Source organism: Pungitius pungitius, chromosome 15 (genome assembly GCF_949316345.1).
Source record: "Pungitius pungitius chromosome 15, fPunPun2.1, whole genome shotgun sequence".
NCBI lineage: Eukaryota > Metazoa > Chordata > Actinopteri > Perciformes > Gasterosteidae > Pungitius > Pungitius pungitius.
The window spans coordinates 17,016,724-17,040,515 of record NC_084914.1 but is presented as its reverse complement, the minus strand read 5'-3'; the positions used below and the strand labels follow the sequence as shown (position 1 = coordinate 17,040,515).

At 42.1% G+C, this 23,792-nt stretch overlaps 1 protein-coding gene across 4 annotated transcripts in view; it reads right to left on the bottom strand.

Annotated features, from left to right (window-relative positions):
* The window catches only part of brinp2 (bone morphogenetic protein/retinoic acid inducible neural-specific 2), a 196,646-nt gene that overhangs the window by 152,004 nt on the left and 20,850 nt on the right, over positions 1-23,792 (bottom strand). For 2 of the 4 annotated variants that reach the window (XM_062557655.1, XM_062557656.1), the window contains exon 2: positions 17,466-17,626. The exons of the other annotated variants lie outside the window; for them this stretch is intronic. The gene's annotated coding sequence lies outside the window, so the exon portion shown is untranslated. The remainder of the gene's footprint in view (positions 1-17,465; positions 17,627-23,792) is intronic. 4 annotated transcript variants of the gene reach the window in all.

Here is a 23,792-nt window from a genome sequence, read left to right as displayed (position 1 = left end):
GACCAAAAGGGGAAACGCCCCCCCCCCCCCCCCCCCTGGAGACAATGAGCGGCTCATGAGGCTGATGAAGGTTGGCCACACTATAAAGGACCAACCATTCCAACAGCAAAGGGGAACTAGACGTGAGTAGGAGCTGGCGTCATGCCGGGGCATTTTTTGGGACATGCGTGTTAACCCCCGGGGTTTTCTGCAGTGAGGAGACCGAAGGCTGGACAGCTGAGTTGGACCGAGTGACCTGATCCCTCAAAAGAGGAAGAACCTGTTTTTGCCCTTTTCCCTTTTTCTTTTGTTTGGACGTTAAAATAAACCATACCCTTTTTTTGTGCAGTCAGACTCTGAGCGAAATCATTTTGCCCACACCCGTTGGTTGCCACAAGTTTAATGAAATTGTATCTTTTGGTTGATTAGATTGGTACTTTGTGTATCTATACATATATATTTTAAGTGTATTATTATTCATGTGGTCTTCAGTGCATTATGATTAATGCAGTAAAAACGCTAATTGTTTACTTTAAGTGAAAATGGTTTCATGCATTGATTAAATTATATATTGATCATGTGGAGTAACTTATCATAGCATATATATATATATATATATACACAACATCAGAAACTATAGTAGCACAGAACATATGAGACCCAGTGCATCTTGAGCACAGCGAGTTTCCTCATGGCTGCCTGTCACCCCTCCAGAAGCAGATACTCTTCCATTCTGGGCAGCCTCCAATAAACAGGCCATATTGTCCAGTACACATGGCAGAGCATTCTCTGGGCCAAAACTGACAGATTTCAAACAAGAAAAACATTCAGTGTGCAAAACAATAGGATTGCCCATGTTTGACACTTTCTAGTCACACTCCATCTGCTCGTCCTGAGCTTACTCTATGTTACCTCAGATGTATAGTACAACCTCGACCAATAAGAACCATCAAAGGCAAAACCACAAAAGCAAACAGCCTGCACTTCTCAACATGCTAAACCGCATAAATGCTTACACATCTTTCTTGCCTCCCCTGCCATTGGATTTATTCCTGGAGGCTGATTAGGCTGCAAGGCCAACGTAAGCCGGTCGCATCATTGTGTGGGTAAATTGCTGTTAGTCGGAGCTGCTTCCCAGATTTACAGCTCCTTAATGGGACCAAATTGGAGGCGCGATGGCCAGTTTAATTAAAGTAGCTGAAAGAGCTGAGGAACAGCTTCCAGGGCACTGATGCATGCATGCATGCAGTAGGAGCCGTATGGGGGTGACTAATGAAGGGTGGCTAGGCGTGTCTTTACACGTGTTTACCATTATTTATTTATTCATATAGTGTGTACTGAGCACTTTTCTCCTTCATTTCAGGGTGCTTTTATCATAGGCACACAGACTCACTTACGTATCCCCACCTGGGAGCTGCCAGGAGAGCACAGTTCTCTACTGAGCCTCTGCTTGAGATAAATGACATAAATGCAATACTACACTGCTATTAAACATACATAAAAAGTGTATAAAGAACAAAGCAGAATCTGATTTCTCATGCAACCTGGGGGCAGCAGAACAGGTGCTCTCTTTGGCTCATAACTAAAAATGAAGGCCAAAAAACTTAATGACAAAACTGGAACAGAAAACTGAAATGATCTATTCACATTTTGTAGAATAGCCTGTGATAAGAAGAAAGATAAACTAGCAGAAGTTACTGGAACAATAAAATAACTCTACTCATCTATATCCTTCCTGAAATAAAAAAATCTAAGCAGACACGAGTGTGCGTGTCTCCACGGGAGAGCAAGTTTGCCTCCATTTTAATTCAGCCATTACATAATTCCCTGCTGAACAGCTACTTTACTTTTATTTTCCTGGAAATTTCTGAAGCCATCTTGCTGTGAGTCTTCTTTGAAAAGCAGAGGGCAAAAGCACCCTGCGGAGTTGCTCAGCTGCTCACTATTGCCTGTTAAAGACAATGAAGCTGGGACTCCAGTGGAATAATCAGCCAGGGCCTATATACTCAGCATATGTGATTCATAGCATTCAACATCATTAATGGCACATACTTATCATTTCTTGTTAGACAATCAACATCTCTCTGTATTGTCCACGCATACGAAAAGAAAATAGCCCATATCACCATAGCCCATTGCAAGCAGTCCCCGAAAGCAGGGGCTTCTGATGTACCATTAAAAATTAAAGCCTCTCAAAATACCATACATGAGCCAATTTCCTTCAAAATCTATCACCAGACTACATTTGGTCATTTTCAGATTTGGTTTAAAAGGAAACAATCAATCCTTTCATGACCATTCCACTTCAGGTTGATAGTACACATCCCCAAGGTGACACTTATTGATAACCAGGACATTCTGATGTTCAATCCCAAAGTAAAAGCCTCTCAAAATACCATACATGGTATTCCTTTGAAATATTTTAAAAAGTGTTTTTTTTTTTATTGCGCCCTACACACATAGCTTAATATTTCTTCCGGCAAAATGCAACTTTTAGAGCCCAAGGTCTCAAGAGCACACTGCGTGGATTTGAAAAGAATCGTGTTTAATCCCTGGGAGGAGTTGGGTCTTTTACAACAGTAAGAAATTATGAAAATATGCCAAAAAGGCACATCTTTAATGATTGAATGCAGCGGCCCCTAATCTTCAAAAATCATGAAAAAATTAGCCGGTGTTCAGGGGTTCACTGCATGCTGAAAATGCGTGGGAATTGTGGTGTACATATGGTTGAGGTACAGATAATCATTGAGGCTTTTATTTTGAAATAATGGAATTGGGTGAGGGGGGGTGGGAGAGAGAATGTTTTTCATTCAAACTAAATGAACTTGGTAAATGGACTTTGTACAGCGCTTTTTACTACTTACATTCTGCTCGTCTCGGGTCTCTGTCCCAACTCATGACATGCACGTCCATATGTACCGTTAGCTAACCACGGTTAAACCTACACGTCCCTGCACAGTGGATGACTCCTGAGCTACTGTCTTTATGGCCATTGAACACTTAGGTAGCGCTCACAAACGAACCAGCTGGCCACTAATGAGCTCACAGCGGCAGACAGACAGCGAGTTACTGAGAATCCACACCTCAAACAAATGCCCTCTGGAGCAAAACTATTTAGGGTAGCCAAAAAATATATAATACATATATACAGTATATACATATATATAAGGTCATTTTGAGAGACCCAAGACTCTACCGAACACATGAGTGTAGTTTTCATGTCTCTATGTGTTTTAAAACTGCTCATATAGCAGTTTACAAAACATGTACCTTCTGTTTGTTTTTTTTAAATGTTGGAAGATTTGTATTGAAGCTTATGGGGCTCGGGACAGACTATGTCTCACGGGCTCCTCACGCAAAACTACTACATACTCTGAGTCCGACCAGCACAAGCACGGCATCGTTTTAATCTAGAAATGAAGCTTGAAAAGTTAATATATTGTGGCTGTAAAAGCAAAAGTTCTTTTACTGAACCCTGACTCGGCTCCATTCTGCCTCACTGTAAGAAAACGCAATACACACTTATGTAAAACTCAGAAACGGACCCAAAAACTATAATAGATATCAACAAGCTGGGCTTTTTATAAAATTGTTAAGACTTGTGTCAACATTTTAAAGTTTAGATGGTGTCTCTAGCTGAAAGATTGGCGAAGCTGAAGATGTTTAAGAGGATTTGAAAACCAACTCCATTAGAAAACCATGTTAAAAAGTTTATGATTTTAATTAATATAAATTCAATTATAAGAGCTAGAAAGCTCATAGCACCCCCTCCTGAATGAGCTTAACATTTTGAGCTTAACAGTATGGTTTAAATAGCTGAAAAGTGTGAAGGAGTTGAAAGGGGGCGTGGAAGAAATATAATAAGTAGGATAAAGATTCGAAGAACAATACTTGGAATGCAGAACTGCGTTCCAACAATAATAATAATAATAATTCCATGAAATACAATAGGTTCCTCTCCGACTAGTCGCAGCGAGGACCCTAATGATATAAATTTGTTAATCCGAGTGTTAATATTTGAATGAGCCCTGGGCCACTTTGTACTTATGAAGGGCCCCGAGGTTAAAAAGGTTAAGAACCCCTGCTCTAGACCCACCTGGGTTTGTCCTTCTGTGGCAGATCAATGAAAAGCCCAGCGGTTCCGCTAGAACCAGCCAGTACCCCATTTCATTTACAGCATTGATTTCAAAATGAATCTGCATCTGTTTTGTGTTCGTTTGTGAGGTTACAAAAGACGTGATTTATTAGTCTGACACGCATCCTTGCTGCTTCAGGACTCCCAAGCACACTTCCTTTTATCTTTCCCTTCTTATCGCCCTGAAATTGCAATCAGACATACACAGACACACCCAGAGCAGTAAGAGCAAAAGGCGCTAAGCATTGTACAATCATTTATATTTCATCTCCTATTCATTAATTAACTCAACCTCAGATTGAGAACCCCATTAAACTCTGTTTTTACATGTTACGTTTTGTGTGTGGATTTGTGTGTGTGGACAGTCATAGGAAATAAAAGAGGCCAGCGTAACACTGACCCATTAAGGCTTCTGGGCTTATCTGTTAGCTGAGAACAATCTCACTGACCTTTCTGTCCTTTCTGCTAATTTCACACAATAGCCTGACCTTTCAGCAGGTCTGTCAGAGGCACGGCTAGTCTAGGATCTTTACCAGAGAAATGATGCTTTGTCCCGCCATGCCCACAACAATGAGGGCTGTAATTATCTCCTCCATTATTACCTAGCCCCTTCCTCTTCTCATTCACTACGTGTGGAAAGATGGTGTTGAAATAATTCATTTTTCATTTTATGGTGATTAGTGTTTAAATCTTTCCAGTTTGTAAATCTACATTAAATGATCTGCTGTTGGAGAATCAAACCTCAGTTGTATTGTAGCATCGCTTAACTTAAGTTTTTTAGTTTCACATGTAAATCTGGAAGTCCTTGATAGTTAAAAACTTTTTTTTACTATTATTTAATCTTTTGAAATATTGGATAATACTGAAACAGTTATTATCCCCACCAGACACTTTAGTGTAGGAGTTGTTTGTGAACTGTTGTATCAAGAATTGCAAAAAGTTATTTTCTTTCATATTGTGGCATTATACAGAGTCGGTTTGAGCATGTCGGCGCGCTGCCTTTCGCCTCCTTTACTTGCCCCGAAAATCTGGTCATTTGATTTCCCTCAGCGGCTTCTTTAGGGCAACAGAATGGAGGATTAAGGCTGAGAATACACTGAGCCCCCTATTTCCTCCATGGCTTCATTTAATTGACTAATCTGCTCTGTCCTGCCCATGAGCGCAGTAAGCCAGTTGTCGACTCAAAGACTTCAGATAAATGAGAGTGAAAAAAAAAACAGCCCAAACCGGAGCTGGATTTTTGCCCTGAACATGGAAAGGAAAGAGGCCTGTGAATTCTATTAAGATCCATGAGACGAAAGCCATTTATTCGCAGTTCCGTTCTGCTTAATCCTAGCCACGATAGATGTGTTCTTGTAGGAAGACTGGGGGTGATGAGGTATAGCCAGCCAGAAGAGGAAACTAGGAAATAACCCAAAACAATAAAGATATCGTCCTGCAGATAGAAACAATTATCAGGTGACAACAGTGTGAGTCGATTTCCGTTAAAAAAACGCTCGTATTTTCGTGGGATGTAGTGTGAAACATGTGCACAAGCACAAGCGTTGTGAGAACAGGTGCTGGATGTGGGGCCCCCTAAATTTAGATGCTCATTTCTTCTGTCACCTCTCTCAAGCACATCCTCTCCTTCTCACCATCATGCTCTTTTCTTCCCAAAGGCTCATCTGTCTTCTCCCCCTTCACTCGCTGTCACTGGCAACTGTGTAGGTCAAGTCATCCTGGGCGTCTGCGCTTCCGGAGTTAAAGTGCAGTTAAACTGATACATAAATTGCGTCACGCAGTCATGAATGTGCAAATTTTCTTGTAGTACAAATGCAAAGAGAGGTTTAGGCTCCTGGATTTGATACTCCATTTATCAACACATTAATCCAGACCCCCCCACCCCCACCGCCTGTACCGTCCGCCGTGTGGCCCGCTTTCGATCAAAGTGGGCAATATCTGGTCATCCCTGGTCAGGTTTGGCGTCAAGGTTGTGTTAACATTGCAAGATGGCCTACCCAGCAACAAATGTGATTTATTCCAAACTGAACTCCAAGAATTTCTCCTCACATGAATGATGCTTTGTGTCTAATGGACGTGTGACTTGGTTTGCTAACAAATCAGCAACTCTTTGACTGTGTTCTGATAAGAGACCCAAAAGTCAGTAGAGCTTTGCTAAGTGCCATTCCGGAATTGTTACAACGTGGAGTAACTTTGTCCACAAACAAAAGGAGGAACTGCCAACTATTAACGTCCTGTGTAGAATCCCAAACTGTTGGATTAATCTACAAAAAACAGCATATTGCACTTTATGAATTACATTTTAATCCTCTGCACTGGCAACATATGAATAACTATAGCCAGGGATGATATTTTAAAGTCAGGAGTATACCAGAAATAGAGCCCAGAGGTTGCAAATAATAATCATTTAATTATTCAATAATAATAGTTTTAGTTAATCTAGTAGTTTGATCTATGTGCATTTCTTCAAATGTCAAAACAATAGGAAAAAAATAAAAATAAATAAGAGTGTCAGCTCTGCTATCCATAAGCAGGCTACACACTGTGTCCTTCTCTTCTGTAACATGATAATCACTGACATGAGACCTCAGTAAACAGGCTCACTGCTACATGGACTAGAAACAGTTGCTGTAACTACGGCTTCGTTCTGTCCAGCCAGCCTACTGTTTAATAGAGTGAAGCAGACTAAATAGCGTGGGTGTGTCACTGATACTGTCAATAAGCTCCCATTATTGATACACAATAACCAGCTTTCTGCTTTGTGAAGAAGAAAACGCGTGTGAGGGTTTATCTATAGGGATCTGCATGAGAAAGATATTTCTGCATATCTTTTTAAATAAGTGTACAACATGACCGGGAATGTAATCTAACAACGGTTGAAAAGGAACTCTTAAGCTGCACTATATTGTGTTATGAACAATAGGTGAAATCAAAATGAAGATTGTGTAAAAAAGAATGGCTTATATCCCAAAGAGAATGATCAAACAACTTATTGGCCAACACAGGGTATGAGGCATTAAAACTATGGCATCTATAGGAACATAAAGAGGGGTTCAATTGCTTATAGCTTTGCTTATTCAGAATTTTGTATAAAAGGATTGACAAATGACAATGTAAATGGTATCATTCATGGGGCTAAAGGCACAGGTAACTTTCTGGTTCTTTGTTGCCATAGAACTTTAAAAAAATATTTTCTTTTTATTTTCACAAGATTAATGTTCAGATCCACTCTTTTGGGGTTAGCGGCAAAAGGCAGCTGTTTTAAAGCAAAAGATTCTCTTGTTTCAACATTGTTCCATCAGAGTTGAGCGGGATGTTTAGCTTGGCCGAAACAACAACAAAACAAAGCTTTAAGAATAATACATAATGATCTAATCTTGTATAGAGCCTTTAAATGGAGTTTGCCAAGTGCATTAACAGACAAGGAAAAATGTAAAAGGTAGAAGACAATATAACATAATACAATCAAATCAAAGTATTTGGGTGCCGTGTGCATCAGTAAATTAATCTGCTGAGGCACTAAAGTATATTTTTCCATGTAAAAGCACATTTGTTTGACTCCAGAAGCCTCAAGATTCCAGAATGTATATATTTTTTATCTAGCTTAGCTAATTATCTATTTGAAATCATTTTATTTGAATAATGGTGCCATTTAATTGGGGACAGTGATTATTAGATGGTGCCTGCTAAAATGAAACCATTTATCAGTCTGTGAAATTTTTAACATGCAGTTCTATTTGTAAATGTCTCTGTGTCATCATGATAAAATTATTTTGATTTTTGTTTTACATTTTTTGTCCCACAAAGAGGTTTTTTCTCGTCTGAGAAAGTGACACCACCCTCACCTTCTTAGGCCTGTATTTCAAACGTATCAGACTGAGGAAGGGCATCTAATCGCCGGAGGATTTCCATACCTGCCTGCCTGCCTCCGGTAATTTTAAGTGCATCACACATGTGGCTGATAAGATAAGCGTGTGACAAAGATGGAGATCGCGCTAATCCCTGGGTGGCAGGGGGTCAGAATCAGTGGCTACGGCACAACGACAAAGTAACAACAAGGCCCGGGGACTGCAGCAAACCCGCACAGGAAAAAAAAAAAAGAGGCTGGGAGAGATAAAATTAGAAGTGGTGGGATAGTAAGCAGCGAATTGATAGATGAGGATACAGGACAGAAAAAGACAAGGAATGTGAATTATGTGATGAAGGAACATGTCCGGCTTCATTACAGCTATACAATATACTGCACTCACCATCGGCATCCTAAACTCTTTCAAGTGTTCTCAAGATCACTTGCTATTGTAGTACAAATATGTCAAAATACAAATTTGACCTCCAAACCATACCTCAAATCAATCATTTGTCACTGTTGCTACCGTTTTCTGGTTCTAGGGTGCTTTTTTTTTAAGTAATTTTTTTCCTGCTTAACCTGCTCCAGGTTGGGTCAATTAATTGCTACATTTGCTTCCATGAAATACGAACTTCTGGTAAAAGCTACATGAATATATTATTTGGCACAATACTACTATTAGTACTATATTAAGAAACAATATCTTCATGAGCAAATGATGCAAAGGAGCCCGCTACACCCATTGTGCTACCATCTAAGCTGTTTTTACATAAATATTTAGGGGAACCAGGGGACAAAGGACGGAGTCAATATTGATATATTATCAATTTATTTGAACGAAAGAAAAATCCGAAGCACCTCTCCCTACCATGATGGGTGTCACTTACTTTGTCTCATTTATTAACCAGTATTATATTTTAGACTGCCGCCTTGGTGGGTGTGCCTTCCTTTTCTTCGTTTGCAGGTAGTAGATGTGGCAAAGAGAAAATACAAGGGGGCAGCACCTGGAGCCAGAGCTACTTTGAAAACTCCCAGGGGCTCCCATTCCGTTTGTGGTTGAAGTTTGGCATTGGGTTGCTGAATCACAAAACTTGTGATGTACTCACCTATTCTGCTGAAATATGTTAGCACTTCCCTGTTTCCTTCGATGTAATTCTTTCAAGGAATCTTTTTGTTTGTAAACTTGATTATTTGTGTGCATCTACTTTTATTCACACGGCTCTGCTGCCCTGTTTCTGACCGTTGCAACCAACTCCTCTGGAAAATGTGTCAACAATGATTTTCACCAGCTAGTTGGTAAATTTGTCTCTTAGTTGTTTGACAGAAAGTGTAACCATGTGATAACATTAGTGCACCTTTAATACACCAAAACTATTTGTGTATTGAAGGTAAAAAACAAAGACTCAAAATCTCTTGTTTTGCTGACCCGACCATCGAACCTGACCCCCTCCATACCAGGATAAGCAGGACTATAAGAAAAGTATAATTATTTCCTTCTTTCGTACTATTGTTTTGTATTTTTCTGCGAAGGTAACATGCTGAAAAAGCACAATACAATTTAAATTACACACAAGATAACTTGAGAATGGGGAGCAATGGCAAAGAAAACAATGCCCACATTAATTGCTTTAAGAACAGCCGTAGCAGTGAGCTAATTTTCCCATTACATTTTAATATCCCTGCCAAGCATATCATGATAATAAAATCCACTTATGCCCCAACGCAATTTCATACTAGGCGAGAACATTTTCAGTTTCCAATTACAAGAACGCCATAGATGTAAGAAGCAGGAATTGCTAAATGATACAGAAATCACATTTCAGTGATTGCTACCTTTTTATCATAGCAACAGGGATTCTACAGAGTCTCAGCAGTATGGCTGCGATGACAGGGACGAGGAATGACTAACCTCTCCATGCCGACATCTCTCTGACGGATCTGAATAAAATGCTTGACTTAAGTGTCAAAAATTGGAACTTTTAGAGCCGCTTGGCGCACTCTTGATCCATCTCACTAGACGGTCTCCAAAGTGTACATGACATTCTGGTAGAAAGATAATGGAAGAAGAGAGAATCTTTCTTTTTCAGTTAATTTACCATCCATCACGATGTTAGGTGGCGGCAAATTATACAATACATTTTGCTTTATTTTTTAAATCGGCACAGCTAGAAGCTTAAAACTGCTAGTTAAGGTGAACCATTAACCGGTTGAATCAAGTTATATTATTATTTATTCACACTCCTGTTAGCCAAAATTTGTATTGGGCGAATGTAAATTCTAACTGTATCATGATGTTTAATCTTTTCAAGTTTAGTTTACCTTACACATGTACAACATTTCCATGCCAGGTAGATGGACTGATTGTGGAACCAATAGGAATAAATTGACGGAAGAAAATAGTTACTCTCAATCATCCACCAACTGTTTTCACGCTTGTTGTAGAGTTGTTCCGATACCAAAATTCTGACTTCGATACTATACCTGGCAAAATATTTCGATACTCGATACTTTTCTATACGATACCACAAATAAGATACTGGAATATTTATCTATGATTATTAATAAATAAAACGTGTAAGGTTCCCTTTTTACCAGCCTGTTCCTGCCCAGCTTTTTGAACACAAACATTCATATTAGTTTTAGCCTACAGCAAGATAGTAATGAAAACGACATGGTAAAAAAACGTTTAGCCGCTAGCAAGCGGACGTCTTTGTCGCCATAAACTCCACAACCAATGACAATTCAAAAACACCGCGCTCAACACTTTGTAAATTTGTTTCGGGATTGGTAAAAGTGTTTAGCGTCTTGTTAATATGTTTTCTAAAATGTAAATGTGTTTTCTAAGATGTAAATTTGTTTCATAAAATGTGAATGTATTTTATAACATGTTAATTTGTTTTCCAAAATGTTAATTTGTCTCGACCTTGGTAAAAGTGTTATAATGTAATGTTTGTAATGTTGCTTTGCACTTCAGGGCCACCATAGTCCAACCCTATTTTGTAGTGTTACACATTCTCAGCACTTGCTGCTAGAAGAGTGGCCTCTCAGTTTCCTCCCCTTGCATCATTTACGAGACAAAAACCTCTCCTTCTGTGTGTTTCAAAGCCACTCCTAAATTGCAGGTCCGGTGTATAATTTTCTTCACTAAAGCTTTGTCTTGTGGTGTCTTTGTTCCTGAGTTATAAAAAGGACAACCTACTATTGTGAACACTCAAAATGAAAGCCTGGGTCACATTAAATTGGACCGTCAACATCCATCAGATGTTTCTGATACCTTAACTGCACTACGTAACCACATACATCACAACTAAATTTTTATTAGCTTTGAATGGCTTGTGTCACAATGATGGAGAAGGTGTTTGAATTATTGATGACATGGTGGCTGTAGCCATGGAGTTGTCCGCCCCCCCCCCCTCAGACACAAAGTAGTTCCGGCCTCATCCACACCCACACACAGTATATACATTCACCGCCATTATTGCTGCAGCAGCGCTTTCCTTCCTTACTTTGTATCAACTTTTATTTTAATTGTCAAAAAATAAAGAACAAGTTATTTTCGTTGTTATTGAGACAACATTGTTCTAAGTTAGAATAGTAAAATTGGGGCAATTGCTACATCAAGTATTATTTCAATGTGCAATGATTTCCATAATCCACAAGTCTGCGCCAAGATGGCGCCGCAGATGGCTGCCTCTGTGTTTCGTTGCTGTTTGTATCGTTAATTGTGTTTCCTGTTGCGAATCCCGGAGCTCTTTCACCAGAGATGAGCTCTTGAACATCCGTGGAAGAACTACAGTGGAGTTATTTCCAACTTTCCTTCTCTCATCTGTGGAATTACGGGACATTCTAGTCCAGTGCTCCTTAACCTTGTTGGAGGTACTGACCCCCACCAATTTCATATGCGCATTTACCGAACCCTTTTTATTTGGAAAAATAAAATTCAAAACATAGGTATATATTTTACTGGTGCACAAAATGAACCGTGCATCAACATCAGTGCTCAAAGAACAAAACCATTAAAACATGATTTTCACACAAAAACCAAAACATAATATTTACTGCAAATCAGTGTGACTTCTGCTGTTGCCTTTCAGAGACCAGTTCAGAAATGCGCGGCTTCACCTTGGCAAGTGCCACTCTCATGTCATTTTCGCAACAAAGTCTGTTCCTCTTCTTCGTTTTTATGTCCAGCATCCTCGAAAAGGATTGCTCGCAAAGATATGTTGTTACAAACGGTATGAACATCTCCAGAGCTTTCTTAGCAATAACAGGGTACGTTATTGTATCCGTCGAGAGACTTTGCAAGCTCACCTAAGTGCGTGGCAATTGCTTGCGCTCACTGTGCAACAAACTGGACGAACTTCAGCTGCTGGTGAGAAGGGACAGAGACTTTTCTTCCTCCTCCGTTTTGTGCTTCACGGAGACGTGGCTCCGCGGATCGATACCGGACTCCGCGCTCCAGCTGGCCGGCTTCCAGCTGCTCAGAGCGGACCGCGACACGGAGCTCTCCGGCAAGACGAAGGGTGGAGGTATCTGTTTCTACTTTAACAACAACTGGTGCAACGACGTAACAGTGATCCAACAACACTGTTCTCCTGCTCTGGAATATTTTATAATCAACTGCAAACCCTTCTACTCCCCCCGTGAGTTCGCTTCATTCATCCTGGTCGGTGTTTACATGCCGCCGGCGGGCAACGTGCACGAGGCACAGCGGACACTCGCCGACCAGATACGGCGTGTGGAGCGGACCAACCCGGACTCTTTGGTTATTGTCCTCGGTGACTTTAACAAAGGAAACCTCAGCCATGAACTCCCGAAGTTCAAACAATTTATTAAATGCGCGACCGGAGAGGAGAACACGCTGGACCACTGCTACACTACAGCAAACAGGGCTTATCACATCGTCCCTCGTGCTGCGCTGGGACACTCATACCACGTCATGGTCCACCTGATTCCTGCATACAGGCAGAAACTTAAGCTCTGTAAACCTGTGGTGAGGGAATCCAAGAAGTGGACCAGCGAGGCGCTAGAGGATCTTCGGGCGTGTTTTGACTGCACAGACTGGGATGTTTTCAGGACTGCTTCTGACAATCTGGATGAGTTCACAGAGGCTGTAACTTCCTACATCGGCTTCTGTGAGGACATCTGTGTACCATCATGCACCAGGGTGAGTTATAACAACGACAAACCCTGGTTCACAGCGGAACTCAGGAAACTACGTCTGCAGAAGGATCAGGCATTTAGGAGTGGGGACAAAGACCTGTACACAGAGTCTAAATACAGGTTTAGCAAGGCGGTGAGAGACGCTAAACGACTGTACTCTGAGCGACTCCAACATCAGTTCTCAGCTAACGACTCTGCTTCGGTTTGGAGAGGCTTTAAACACCTCACGAACTACAAGCCGAAAACCCCCCACTCCATGAATGACCTCCGCCTGGCAGATGAGCTGAACGAGTTCTACTGCAGATTTGAAAGATAATGTCCTGACTCCATCCCCCACAACTCCACCACCTCCCCCGACCCATCAGGTGCTCACACCTCTGGACTACTCTCCCCTCCTCCACTGCCCCTCTCTGTCTTGGAGAGTGACGTCAATCGGCTCTTCAAAAGACAAAACCCCCGGAAAGCAGCCGGTCCGGACTCAGTCTCGCCCCACACCCTGAAGCATTGTGCTGACCAGCTGTCTCCTGTGTTCACCGCCATCTTCAACACCTCCTTGGTGACATGCCACGTCCCAGCCTGCTTCAAGGCCTCCACCATCATCCCTGTTCCCAAGAAGCCCAGGATCACAGGACTGAATGACTACAGGCCCGTCGCACTGACCTCTGTAGTCATGAAGTCCTTTGAACGGCTAGTCCTGTCACACCTTAAGTTCCTCACCGACCCCCTCCTGGACCCCCTGCAGTTTGCCTACAGAGCCAACAGGTCTGTAGACGATGCTGTCAACATGGCCCTCCACTTCATCCTCCAGCATCTGGACTCCCCAGGAACCTACGCCAGGATCCTGTTTGTGGACTTCAGCTCTGCCTTCAACACCATCATCCCGTCTCTACTGCAGGACAAACTCTCCCAGCTGCACGTGCCCGACTCCACCTGCAAGTGGATCACTGACTTCCTGTCCGACAGGAAGCAGCACGTGAAGCTGGGGAAACACGTCTCTGTCTCTCGGTCCATCAGCACCGGTTCCCCCCAAGTCTGCGTTCTTCCCCCTCTGCTCTTCTCCCTGTACACCAACAACTGCACCTCCAGTCACCAGTCCGTCAAGCTCCTGAAGTTTGCTGATGACACCACCCCCATTGGACTAATCTCTGGTGGGGACGAGTCCGCCTACAGGTGGGAGTCTGACCACCTGGTGACGTGGTGCAGCGTGAACAACCTGGAGCTTAACGCCCTGAAGACAGTGAAGATGGTCGTGGACTTCAGGAAGAACGCAGCCCCACCTTCCCCCCTCACCTTGTGTGACTCCCCCGTCACCACTGTGGGCTCCATCATCACCCAGGACCTCAAGTGGGAGCTGAACATCAGCTCCATCACCAAAAAGGCTCAGCAGAGGATGTTCTTCCTGAGGCAGCTGAAGAAATTCAACCTGCCAAAGACTATGATGGTGCACTTCTACACGGCCATCATCGAGTCCATCCTCTGCTCCTCCATCACCGTGTGGTACGCTGCAGCCACAGCCAAGGACAAGGGCAGGCTGCAGCGTGTCATCCACTCTGCGGAGAGGGTGATTGGCTGCAATCTTCCGTCTCTTCAGGACTTGTTCGCTGCCAGGACTCTGAAGCGGGCCAGAAAGATTGTAGCCGACCCCTCCCACCCTGGACATGAACTGTTTGTGCCCCTTCCATCCGGCAGGAGGCTGAGGTCCATCAGGACTAGGACCTCCCGCCACACAAACAGTTTCTTCCCTTCGGCAGTCGGGCTCATCAACAGAGCCCGGGCCCCCCCTGACTGACTCTGACTCCCATGCTCATTCATCACTGTGTCACTTTCACTTGTCACCCGTCACTTTGTTTAGCTGGTGCACTTTATCCTTATTTTTATTCCTAATTTTATCTTATCTCCTCTAACTTACTAACCCATAGCTTATATTTTATATTTTATTATACTTTTATTTTATTTTTATCTTAATTGCACTGTCACGGCTCTGCATACAGTAGCTTTACTAATATTCTCCACATCAATGTTGTAAAGGAAACTTGTTTGCAAAAAAACGTAATACTACACAAAGAATTTGCTCGGATGTGAGAGCATGTCCACGATGGGTGACATTAAGGGCTGCAACTAAGGATTATTTTGATAATCGAATAATCGAATCAGAAAAAAAACAGCATTAAAAAGCTTTAATTTCCAACCCTTTATTCTAAAACAGAACTGCAATCGCATATTGAAAAGATCTGAAAGTAAAGGTTGCTGTGTAAAAAAAAAAAAACCTTCCTGAATATATATATACTGTATATATATATATATATTAGTGCTGTCAGTTAAACGTGTTATTATGACGTTAATGCAAACCCATTTTAACAACGTAAATTTTCTTATCGCAATTTTGGATGACTGAAAATGTCAACGGGCTTGTCTGTTTGAGTAGCTGGCTGAAAGCAAAGAAGTAGTAGGCTTACCTTTAATTGGTAACCTAACTGTTACGGTTCATTGTTTCTGAAATAAGAGGCTTGACTGCTTTGTTCACAGCAAACTTGAAAAAAAGATTATATTGTTTACCTGGAATGTGCACTATATAATTTTCTATTTTGTATCGCACTGTTTGGCAATGTTGTTTTTTAGTAAAATAAAACATTTGCATAAAGCAAGCCATTCCACTTTTCCATGTTGATAAGAGCATTAAAATGAAAAGAAATATGGAAAAAAATAAAGGAAGGGACATTTAGAATAGATACAAATTTGCGATTAATTGATTTATTTTGAGTTAACTATGACATAAAAAAATTCTACAAAACGTATTATGTAATTAACGTGTTATGTAATGCCAATGTTTGTTAGATTTGTAATTTTGGATGTTTTCTAAATAGCCCAAAATCTCCAAATGAACCAGTGGTTCAAACTTAGCGTACTTTCTGTAACATTTTTTTATTTATAGTATTTAATTTTATTTTTTTACAACTTGACAGCAGTTGAAAAGTATCGCACAAACTCTGCATGATAACACACCCATTCTGTTTACCAAAGTCATGCGTGCAGCTTATTCAGATGAAAGAGGTGGTGGATGAATATTTAGCAGTAATAGCACGACCATAAATCTTATCCACGTGTCAAGGCCTTTACACAGGAGGATGCACTCAGCAGGTTATTCATCATTGTAAGACATCATGTTGGGGGACTGTATACATTTCTCTAACAAGCACGCAAGCTGTGGCTCCTTTGCCCAATAAAACCTAGTGTTTTGTCAATGATGATACCGATAATATGTCATCCCAGACAGGTTTGTGGGGTTTTAAAAATTTGGCGGGGGAAAACGCTGTGATATCTGTCCCCATCATGAAGCAATTGTCTCAAAACCTCATTCATTACATTGACTCAGGGTAAAAAGGTACGCTGAGACATGGTGCAATCCAGTCTTTTGAACAATTTTACATTATGAGCATTACTATTCAATTTAACTGTTGACATTAAAAAATATTTTGAATTGAGGTGGGTTGCAGACTTTGCTTTCTCTTTCATAGGGTCATTTTTCTTTATTTTCATCTCACTGCATTTTTCAATGAACCTTTTAATGCATCGCTCACATTTTCCCCGACAATGAAACCAGGCACTTTTGCTACATTTGGTTAAACTGCTGCAGTTAACTGGGATGAAAAAGTGCTTCTCATTCATCTGATAAAAGTTCTGAGAGGAAAAGCGGATAAAGACACACTGTTGTGCTGTTTTTGGTGAAGAAGAGCTTTTCCTCATGTACATTTTCAGAAAGCCGGATGAGGGAAAAAAACCTTTGGCTGCTTTAAAATATCACACTTTGAAAAGAAAAATGGGCCTTGATAGCGTTCTGAAGTTAGTGTAGCTCGGCAAGCCTTGAGCGGAAACAACAGTGGGATGTATGAAATAGGCCTCGTGTGCTACCAGACTCGAGCACTGCAAAAATCAATTAAGACTGTGACCACATGGATGAGGAGAAGCTGAGAAAATGTCAATCTGAGGAGCCCCTCTACAGTGAGTCAGTTATTTTCTGCTATTAGGTAGTACTCATGGATATGCCTGGACAACCGTACAATTTTATTCAAAAACACCCTGTTGGAGTAAGCCATGGCCAAGACATCTAACCCCAAAAATGAGGATTGTTAGTCCCGATAGGCAGGTGGCGCCTGCTCTCTTTGGATGAACCGATGTTAATGAATAGATAAATGACATGTAGTGGTAAAGCTTAGCAATTTTGATAAATGCCTTCTTGGTGTTTTTCTAACAGAAGTGACAGAAGAAGAGCAGAATACAAAATACAGAGTAAGATGTTTTTTCGGGCATAAAAAATATTAGAATTCACTTAGTATTTCCTACCCATGAGTTTAAATCTTGCAGGGGCAAACGGCGAGGGGGTAGAAGTTGGTTGGGCAAATGGTCCAGCTGACGGGGAGTGAGGGCGTAGTACTCGTTGTGAGCGGATGCTCGCTCTCTGTCCTGGTGCTGGTGCGAGCATGTGTCAGAAGGATGAGGAGGGACTGCCGTGCGCAGCAACAAAAAAAAAAAGATACATTCAATAATTGGCCAAAACAAACAAAGCATTTTTTTCTTTGGGTTTTCTGTGCAAACCATGTGGCTGTACATGTTGGTAGGCCCTGACAAAACATGAATTTAAACACAACCACAGACGCACACCATACACATCTCCATGTGAGAGGCAACCAAAAAGTAAATTGCGTGCATTTATGGCATCGATCCATCTTAGAGCTTTTTTGTCAAAGTGCAACCCAGAGCAGCACCAGCAGACATATGTTCTGGTTTGGACATTATTATTTGGATGCAGTTACTTCATTAAGGCAGCGAGAGCCGTGTAATTGCTGAATCTGGGGACGCCTGTGTTTTCAATTGTTATTATTATCTGCTCCATTGCTATCCTAGGCTTCTAGCAGAGCCAATTACGCTGCAAATGCTCTGCGCAGCACGAATGTGACCTTCCTCCACAGCGATGACAGTATGCAAACACGCAGAATGTACACAGTCAGAGACAAGGCAGAGATAGAATTTACAAGGAAACTGTTTTCAAATCACAATTCCGTAAGTGCACAGAGAGCACACCTGCAATTTCTCACAAGGGAAATGTAGTAATGCAAACAAAGTCTCTATAGAAACACAGTCCAGCCGATGACTAGATCTGGTAAAAATCCTATTAAAACTGAGGTACTTTTGACATGTCCCAGGTAGCCAAAATGACCTGGCCCAGATTCGGCTTGAGCTCGGCATGCCGGAAAAAACACGTCGGGCTGAGTCCGTTTGCCGACTCGTCTGAGACTCGTCTGAGACTTTCCAGGATGGATGACGCCCCAGAATCAGGCCGAATACCCGAATACTTTGGCCCGAAACCGGTATACGACACTGCGCCATAATTGGAAATAAACGGGGCCATCATTGGCCCAAACATGGCGCTAGAAAAGAAACGCGTCGGCCAACGGCCGGCTGCCGGCTCGTCTCAGACTATGATTATATTCTTCATGTCACAAAAACACACTTCTATTACTTAGAAAATCAAGACAAGTCAAAATCACATTTTTTGGTGATGAATGTACGTCCAGAAAAAGGCAAAAACCATAAGCCAAAAAAAGGTACTTATTTTGTGCAAGTTATGAACACAACTCTTTTGCAACCACGAACAAACAAATGCCAAATAACATATTATATGATCTTATATGTTAGAATTATAAATGATTTAATAGTATTATTTAAATAAGACAGACCAAAATGTTACAGTGACTTTGTAGAAAGCCCACTGTTAATAGTGTCAAATTACATTATATTATAATGATTAAAAGTGGGTAGCAACCTTTGACTCCGGCCAAAATCCAGAGGTCGCAGCCTGGTAGAAACAGAGACAAGAGTTGTGGGATCTTATAACATACAAAACAAGAATGGTAAATCTATCAATAGTATTACATACCATTCCCACTCCTTATGCCAACCACTGTCTGGAAGGGCAACAGTGGTGGTACTCTACAGACCGTGTGCAGTGCTGGGTTGATGTTGACATAGATGTAGCCTAGCAGCTAGCTTACCTGTGCAGCTAGCTTGTAAAGTGTTTCCGTTCTCCACGCGGAAGACTTCTTTTGCTTGTTTCCCTTCCAATGCAAAAAACTATCTCCATCTTCATCTACCACCTCGCGATCAAGTATAACTGACTGCACCTAGCAGCGGTTTAGTTTCTGGGTCATCGTTGTTTACTTCCGGTTTGCCGCAAAGTAAACTAAAGTGACCCTTGTAACGGGGATTCAAATATTTTAATGCATTCATCTCACATCGCATAGATTAATGTGGTAATTTAGACAGCCCTACAAATAAAAAACAAATACTAAAAACAGTGGACGTTGGTGGAGAATGAAAAGAAAGTGAGAGTTCTGTTCCTATTCATACCCAAAGGGAGGAGTTTCTTTTAAAAACATTCATGAAGCCAGTTTACAATACTTTTTTATGTAGGTTTATATGAGACAACTTTGAGTGATGTTATTACATGCATGCAATGTAATATTATTTGTTTAAGATGTAATAAAATAAACCTCATCGAAATGGCTGGAACAGATCTTTGAAGATGAGGTGGTCTTAGAGTTGTGCGGTGACAATACGCTGCAGTTTCTTTGACAAGAAGGCAAGATTGAGATGGGCCGCAGGGTCCTCAGACTAGCAGGCTGGTAGTTTGGAGCCTGTTTGACCGACAACACCTTACTGGTCTGCTAACCAGACAGAAAGAACCCGGCAGGGTAAACGTGTGGGCTCGTGCTGGCTAGCAATGTGGCAGCCAGACCGACCGCTGTGGCCCCAACCTGGAAGCCCTGGGGCCAGCGGGCTTTCTAAGTGAAGTTGAAAGCTTGCATTAGTGTTCTAAAGTTTTCCCCTGGTTGATGCAACCAGAGAGCTGAGAGCTAAAAACTGTTAAAAGCTTAATAAGAGACAGCAACATCGAGTCTGCCATCCACGGTCATCTTAGATTCCAGAAAAGTGCGCACTGTACTCACAAAAACAAAAATCTGCTGTCTATGTCCCTTAGCCACCTGACAGACAACCAATTTTCTACAACATGTCAACATGTCTCAGTCTGAAAAGGCCTGATTGTGTAATGACAGATCTGGCCCAGGTTTGGCAGCCATTAATGGGCCGGGCCAGAACCTGTTTCAGTGCTAATTGCCAATAAATCCAGCTGCCATGTCTTAGCCTGGATAGGGCCGGTTCTATAAAGCCAGATTTAGCCTAGATTCTGCAGTCATCAACGGGCCGAAGCGTGTTTTAGTGCTGGTTGCTGATGAACCCGGCTGCCATGTCTCTAATAGTTTAGGCTCGTTGCCATAATGACAGATTCAGCCCAGGTCTGGCAGCCATCATTAGGCCAGAACCTGTTTTAGTGCTGGTTGCTGATGAACCTGGCTCCCATGTAGCAACCAGAATAAGCCTGAATCTATAATGACTGATTTGGCCCCTACCAACCAGTATAGATCCAATTTTACATTGCCTGATTTGGCCCTGGTTTGGCAGCCATCAACGGGCCGGCGCCTGTTTCATTGCTGGTTGCCGATAAACCCGGCTGCCATGTCTCAACCAGAATAGGCCCGTTTGTATAATGCCAGATATGGCCCAGATTCTGCAGCCATAGACGGGCCGGAGCTTGTTTCAGTGCTGGTTGCCGATAAACCCTGCGGCCATGTCTCAACCAGTTTAGGCCCGTTGCTATAATGACAGATTCAGCCCAGGTCTGGAAGCCATCAACGGGCAAGAACCTGTTTCAATGCCGGTTGGAGATAAACCTAGTGGCCATGTCTGTAACAGCAACATCTGGGCCAGATATGGCATGAATGAAATGGGACAAAGCTGGCTCACATCTGGCCGCATCGAGCCGGAACACAGCCGAACTGGCCGACACTCAGCCGCAAGCCTACTTTGACTCGCCGTGTGCCCGATCGATTAAAAATACACGGTGCATGAATTTTGATTATCTGAGGCATGTCTGTCCTTGCTTACAACACTGTACTGCTTATGCAATCTGCTTCTCATGGATTTCTTCAAGTCAAGTCTAAATCCAATACGATCACTTCATGTTTTTGTGATTTTCTGTTGATAAAAATCAATTTTCTTGATATTTTTTCTTTTCTCATTCGTGCAAGCTATTTTACTCCGACCCTCGCTGTGCTGGCTCACATATCGAACATTTCAAATCTTATCCTGAGCTAAAGGTTGAATCGGTTTTGTGTTTTTATCAATAGAAAAAAGAGAGGATGACACTCTGGCAGGGGAAAGCGCTGACCTCACGCTGGGCCAAAAAGCATCTCTGTGGGACACCGAGGACGGCGTAGCATCAATCAATTGTTAGGGCCAATACATGGGTCTGTGTTTCTTTCAAGAGGTAAGGTGGGCCTATTTGTGTGTTGACTGCAGCCATTGCCGAAGCCCCAGTCTCCTCTGCGCCGTCAGCACTGCAGCTTGACTCCTTGACAAACGGCATCGTTCATCTTTGGTCCAATATAGAGTTCAGCCAGAGAGCAACCTATGACTGACCCCGGAGAGATAAAATATAAAGAAATGGCCCAGCGCACTGCATGAATCTAAGCAGCAACATACATTTTCCATCAATCAAACCGTACTGTCCTCTTATTGTGTGTGTGTATGTGCATTTGTGTGCCCAGAGTCCCATTGTTCACCCCATTGGTCACGTTGCTCACTTTAAATCACCTCATCAACTTTATAACACCTTTTTTGCGTTGATTCGCCAAGTGATTCCGTGCCCGTGTGCGTTTGATTCGCTCATTACTTTGGTCAAGGAGATGCTCAACTACTCTGCCACAGAAATCTCCCCCAAACAAATCCTGCTCTGCTGGCAACGCCCTTCAGAAGACGGCCGAATCTTAAGGTTTTCCACAAGCTCCTCTACATTGGGAGCATTTGATCCATACGTAATACCTGGTGGAGATGGCTCCAAAGGAAAGGCCACTGGATAAAAATAAAGTAGGTAGAAAAAGAACATGTATAAAGAAAAATAAGTAATCATCATTAAAAAAACACTTGACTCAGTGTTGTATTTAACTGTTTGCTAAACTGCTTTTCCGGCAAGTTTGTCATTTTGTTGAAATGGAAGCTTATTCTGCGATCAGCAGTTATTTTACAGTGACTAATTAAAAAAATAAACTGTATAAACTTTGCTCCACCATCTGAGAAGAATTTATCGACCCAGTGTGCCAATATGTCTACTATTTGATCTAAGTCAAAGGTGTCCCCCCTGTCGACCGTCCGTGCGCCATCCCCCCTTGTCTGCAGGACCATCTGTGTGGCACCGCCCCCCCCCCTAGGTCTGGCCCACTTGAAATCAAAGTGGGCAGTATCTGGCCCAAACCTAAAATAAGTTTGATACAAAGAATCAATTACTGTAAAAATGAAGTTTTTCATATTTTGTAAACTCAAATAGTATAGAAAATGAAACCCTTTATGAGAACTGGATGACTGGATGATAGTGCAGAGATCACAAGATGGTCTCACTCTGATTCACTGTGCTGTGAAACCCGCTAGTGGTGTGTGGAATTTAATCTATTAAGAACATTTAAACATTCCCACCATTAGTTTTTTGGAGATTTTACTTATCTCCATAAGCCATTAATCTGTGTGGTTTTACTGCAGTGAACATTCTACACAATTGCATGCACACCAGGGGTTTCCATTATTTTCCCAAAATAATGATTAATAGCAAGGAGTAAATTACCTAACTACGAATGATATTATTTGCATATCTGTCCACTTATATCAGGGGTGTCAAACTCATTTTACGTTCGGGCCAGATCCTGCCCACTTCGATCAAATGCGGGCCAGACTTCAGCAATCTTCAGCAAACCAAGCCTGTAAAATGCTGATGTTTTTTCTAATTATCTTAAAAAATGTAATTCTCCAGTGCTGCAGTTTGGGCTGGAAGACATAGGGGCAGGAGGGAGAGGTTGATTCTAAGACTTTATTTTCTCATTCTGGGCCTGTAACAGAGTTTAATATGATATTGCTCTCAATCTTGGGAGCAAATCTTCCCTCTCATATAAAATCGATAGGGTGTTTTTTTTCTTCTTGTGGCAACTTCTCGCTGCTCCTCTCCGTCCCGTAGCCCTCTTTCCGAAACGGAAGATGGTTAGTGATCTCCGTGACACTTTATTAGGAACTACTCTCTCTCTGCGGTGTAATCAGTGTTTTGCGGCCCTCAACGCCAAATGACTCCTTCTTCCTATCTCCTCCCTGAGTAATGGGGTTCAAGTCTGGGCTCTCTGGTGACCCGCAAAGCCCACTATGCCCCTGCCTTTCGCTTTTGTCTTCTCACACCTCTCTCTCACTGGCCAATTAAAAAGCAGACACAGCGGGCCCCGGCTGACGCGAGTGATTGGACGAGCCCACGGCCTGCTCCGGCACCGCGTTGGCAGTTGGAGGCTCGTCGGTCTCCCTCTAATCCCCGCTGGCTTCCCTCGTGTTCACTAAATAAATTTTCTCACCGAGAGAAGGCCTTTTTGACCAAGGCAATCAAGAAACTCAACTTTATCTGCCGCCAATATCAAAGCCAGCTCTTCCGGTGAACATTAAACAGTGATTTTGAGATGGAAGTCCCCAGAAAAGTAGAGTATCTTTAGATCCAACAGATGGAACAGCCTATCGTGTCCTCCCAGA